Raw genomic sequence first — 5,683 nt, forward strand, 5'->3', positions numbered from 1 at the left:
ACACTTAAAAAATTTAGATGCAAATTATTCTGCATTATTCATGCTCTCGTCGTCCTTGTAGATTTAAACATTTGCGAGGCCACCTTGATTTGAGTCATTACCTCGACTCGGGCTGCTCCGTCATGAATAAGGTTATTTCCTACAAGTGCAGCACTCGCCTGATGAGCTTTTAAAGTGCCTTTACACTCGGCGCGCAGTGCGCATGAGCGAAGCCGAGCCGGATCCGTCTCAGGCGGCGGATCCTCTTGGAGCCGCTCTTTGGGAAACGCCAGCAACTTTACCTGAAAGCCAGAAGAGATCCTCAGAAATAAGCCAGCTTTGTGTGAGCAAACTGGAGAATCCTGCTCAATTTGCGCTCCCTTTGTAGCGACGACGGGGTGAAGAGCCCTCGAGAGGCGCGTCTGAGCTCCTGCGAGAGAGAGACAGACAGTTCTTTTTAATTACTCGACACAGATTGTCGCTGCGCTCGCCATCCCGGATTATTGACTGTTACCTGTACGGACTGACATGTGGGATCAATTGTAATTTGCTTTGGCGTTCCTTCAGATGTGGCTCGAGGATTCTTGAACGCACACACACACACACACACACACACACACACACACACGGAGAGGGGTTTTTAGCGAGGTGCAGAAGATGAAGCGGTGATGATATGATTTGAAACATCCTGGCTCTTAGCATCACTTAAATCTACCTCGCAAGAACAAACTGGAGTCTTTAAATTATTCCTTTTCATCTGCACGCAAACAGCCGTAAAATGATGAAATCTGCGGATCCCAGAAGCTTTTGCTATTAAAGTCTGAAGCGCGGCCCAAATCTGCTCTAATGAAACCGTTGTTTGTTTGTTTGCTGAGAGAGAAAACCTGAGAGAGAGAGAGAGAGAGAAAGAAAGAAAGAAAGAGAGCGTTCCTGTGGCCCCTGCAAGAAAAATAAAGTAGTTGACACAGTGTCTCGATCATCTTTACTACCCGCTGGAAGAATTAATATTTAAACATTCTAATAATGCGGCTTGCCTTGCATGCACTTTTAAGCAAAGCAACAATATTTTTCACCTGGGGTAACACAATGATTTTTCATCCTGCTGAGTGCAATTTCCCTTTCTAATGCGTCTGTGGAGCTTCCACCATTGGGCAGGCCGACTTTACTCTTTATTATTTCCCACCGAAAGAGAAAAAAATATTCATAGAGGTAAATATATTGAAATGAATTTTCGTGGTCCATGAGCAAAGAAGAGCTCAGGCCCCGCCGCCTGCAAAGCGGTGTAATGATTGGAAAGAAAAGAAATAAATAAAAACCTGCATTATGGGAGAAAGGGTGCGGAAATATCAAAAATACACTTGCGCTGAAATCGGCCGCTATTTGAATATCCATAAAGCCGAACGCCCTTTTCCTGTTCTTTATTTTCCCCGCAATCGCTCCCGACAACCGGGGAGCGTTTCGTTTGAGCCGATGCGTGTCACCTGGTGCGCGGCGCTCGTTTGATTTCTCTCCAAAGCCTGTAAACAGGTAGACGCACCTGCCACGCGATCGCAAGCAGACTGAGAAGAAAGGACGCGTAAAACGAGTGTGGATATTCCCGGCGGAAAGGATGCGTGCGAGATCTGCTGCGTGTCACGGAAAATGGATTCCTGAGGCCCGAAGCCTTTGCAATTGATCACGAAAATGAATTGTTGAGTTGCGCGGGCAAATTGAACGACATAAATAAGAGTTATGATCTCCTCTTCTGTTTATGTGTAGCTGTAGAGTCGAAATGGAAAGAGGCTGCGTGTCTCTGACCTGGACCGCACGGTGAAAATTAACAATATGCTTCTGGTTGGATATGCTGGGATATAAAATTAAGGAAGAGAGTGGAAATGCTGATGCGTTAATAGCGTTTCTCCTTTTAAAATTCAGCTGCAAAACACGAACAGGCTTTTTAGGCGAACTGATTCCAAACACTGATTAATCCGCGTCGTTACACACCTTTCCGTCTGGCATTTTTAAGCCCTCTTTAAAATACGCACGCTTTATTATTATGCATCATTATATCAGCGCATCACGATTGAAAATGATTAAATATCGCAATGCAAGTTGACTTACATGTAAGCGCATGTCTTAAATATAACACCGACATAACAGTTCTTTGCAGCGATATCGGTTTTACAGCATAAGCGCAGGTGGAAATTTTTTGTGAATATATTGTGAAAATACAGACGTGTTGAAAGGGAGCGAACAAATGAATGAATGGATGAATGAATAAATTATTTAATGAAGTTTGCGATTTTTTTTCATCAGTTCAGAACTGATTCGGTGATTCGTTTGGGTCCCAAATAGCAGAGTTTCTGTATTCTTTATAATATATTATTTTTTAGTTTGATAATGGTGCTCGTAATGATTAAATATAATGAAATAGGTTCACTAATGTGTCAGGATATATATTAAATATCATGTAGGTGGAAAAGTTCCCAGTCAGCCTTTCATGTCAAATCTCTGTATGACAAAGTCAATATTTGCAATATAGTTGCCAAAAATATGCAGTTTGAAATCATTTGAATTCAGTTTGAATCAGTTCAAACCGCTGACGATTCAGTGATTCGTTCCCGTTATTCAAAACAGTTCACCTGAGTCTCCATGCGGCAATTTTATATATCTAAAAAAATGATGCATCAAGTATGTATTTAACGTCCCCAAAAGAATCAAAAAAAGTCGTTCCCTGAGATATAAATGTTACGGAGCAAATGCAGGTGGAAAAGTTCCCGTAAGCCTTTCATGTCGAACCTCCGTGAGCTTTACTAAAGCACACGCATACAAGCTTTTATGCACTTATTGCTCTCTAGAGCTCTTCAAAGAGATGCGTTTTTCCTGCGACGTCTCACCTGATTGAAATCTAGCAGCTGCTGCGCTTCGTCTCTCATCTGTCGAGGTGGGAAAGAAACAGACGATTAGTTTCCACTTCACTCCGTTTGAATCTCGTGACGTCTCTGCGCGCGTCAGACCGGCCTTTGAAAGAGATCGCTCACGCTAAAGGGGCTCTGACAGGGCAGGGCAACAGCCTCGGGTTCATCTCTACCCCACGGCAAAACAGAGCAGCGCTGCTGGCTACACACACACACACACACACACACACACACACACACACACACACACACACACACAGTGAAACCAAAGATGAGCTCTAACACCAGATGACAGATTAAAGGAACAGTTCACTGAAAAACAAGACTCTTCTTCTCTTTCTTCTGTGGAAGATGAAAGGAGATGTTTTGCAGAATGTTCACGCTGCTCTTTTACATATTTATATAATTAATGGTTCTCAAAAAATACAATAAATAAAATAAAATAGCGACGCTATAAAGACAAGTATATCAAGTAGTATCAAAAAAATCTATCTGAAAGCGATCCAAATTAAATTTTAACAATGACTTTATGGTTATCAGTTTTGGTTCTGACTGTTAAAAAACCTTTACTCTATACAATGAAAACTGTATTAGATTTAATGGAAAATTTGATGTAATTCTGCAGTACAATACGATAGGAACAGTGCAATAGAAAAACTAAATTCATGTCATAATTTACAGTAAAACGCTAATTTTACTGTAATTTGACTTTAAAACAATGTTTTGTGTTTCTGACACTGTGACCTATATGTGGCTTTCTCATGATGTTATAAATGTAATTTAGTGTATTAAAATGAACCTAATGAAGCATTTCTTATTTCATGTACGATTAAGCTAATCTGTCCGATTTGCGAAACTGCTACGCTGTTCTTATGCTAAAGTTCACGCAACCACAGCTTTCTTCCCATCTATAAGTTTAATAGATTTTTTTTGTTATAGTACACAGCGGGCACAAACACGAACGGATGTTTCAAAAAGGCCCACCATAAAATTTCCTTTCATCTTACTGCAGCATCGCAGCAACAAATGATCAAATGTTTCTATGAACTAGCCCTTTAAGGCCTGGGTGTAAGCGTAGAGAGAGTCTGGGGTCTCTGGAGAAGCTCTCTCTCTCTCTCTTTTATAGTAATATAGAGAACACCTTTTTAAAACTTAATTGATAGTTTGAAGGCTCCGACACACTGCGTTATGCTCAGGGAGGGCAGCAGTCGGACAGAGCTGTGTGTCCCGGGGAATTACTGAGGACTGCTGGGAATGTGGGTTAGACGGACGGGGATTTGCCCAGATGACATTCAAACAATTAGATAAACTCATATCTAATTTAAGTCTGACTGACAACAGCGGTGCGCTGGAATGCGTCACACATGCGTGCCGAATGTCTGACTACCTTTCTTGCATAGTGTGTGTGTGTGTGTGTGTGTGTGTGTGTGTGTGTGTGTGTGTGTTCACGTCCATCTGGTGTAAATCAATCAGACTCATCATAGCACACATGCTTCAGTATTCAGGAGGTTGGTATCGCTCGGGTGTTGCTTTCCTGCGTGTGTTTTACTGACATCTCAACTTTGTTGTTATTTTGTAGTTTCTCGTAAAATTCCTACAAAGAACATTAAAACAGACTGAAACGAGACTCAAAATTATTTGTTAGTGTAGCTTAAATTATAACTTAAAGCTTGAGTTAGAGACTTTATTGTTTTGTAATGATAACTTTAAAGATGCAATGGACAAATTATAAATGTATGAATTAAATGTAAATGAATAAACAATGTATTTAATAAATAATATTAATAAATAAGAAAGAGAATATATATATATATATATATATATATATATATATATATATATATATATATTAAAAAGTATTTTTGGACTTGATTTCCAGTAAAAATTGTACATTTCAAGAATGTAATTCAAAAGAAATGTAAAAATTTATGTAATTTATATATCTTCATTTTATGTAATTTGCTTTTTAAATCAATCTTTATTTTAGAACATTTAGAAAAAAAAAAAATATATATATATATATATATATATATATATATATATATATATATATATATATATATTTTTTTTGTTTTTTTTGTTTCTCAGGTCAGAAATATTTGAGTTTATATTGAGATCTCTTTCTGATCTCTCCACAGTTTTGAGAGAACCACCTATTCATGCCTTGTTTTTCATTTATTTTTTTTTTTTTTTTACTACAGTAAATGTCCTCCATGCCTCAGGAGACATCGGTCTAAAGGCCAGCGAGTGCGGGGCTGTATTTTTTAGATAGTTGAGCTCAGATTGAAGGACTCAAGGAGAGGTTTACGTGTGCTAATAAAGACACGCTCTCTGAAGCATGCACGCTTTTTTGAGACGGCGGCGGACGGCGGGTTACAAGACGCTCTGAATGAGTGACAGGGAGCCGCACGCTTCACGAAACCCATGAAAGACAGGAATAAAAGCAGAGCAGAGGATGAGTGGAGACTGTAAAGGCAAAGCCGTCTCTTTCAGCAGCTGTCGCACGTACAGTGACCTTGATAATTGTGATGGTCATTAAAATAAGTGCTCATTATTCTTCAAGGTGCGTCTCAGCATTACACTGATCAATGTGCGTCTCGCACACACACACACACACACACTAATGAAACCTGTTATTGTGATTGCATCCCGCTCCGTCTTACCCACCAATCAATATTAACAGCTCGTAAAAAAACTGCGCTGAAGAGATTAGCCGCAGAAATAAGCAGAGATACTTAAACAAAGTGCATCGAGCGCAGGGTGAGTTTAAACTCACGTGATGGAGAGATTGGCTTTGACTCGCTCCG

This window comes from Puntigrus tetrazona, unplaced genomic scaffold (genome assembly GCF_018831695.1).
Source record: "Puntigrus tetrazona isolate hp1 unplaced genomic scaffold, ASM1883169v1 S000000234, whole genome shotgun sequence".
In the NCBI taxonomy this organism is placed as follows: domain Eukaryota; kingdom Metazoa; phylum Chordata; class Actinopteri; order Cypriniformes; family Cyprinidae; genus Puntigrus; species Puntigrus tetrazona.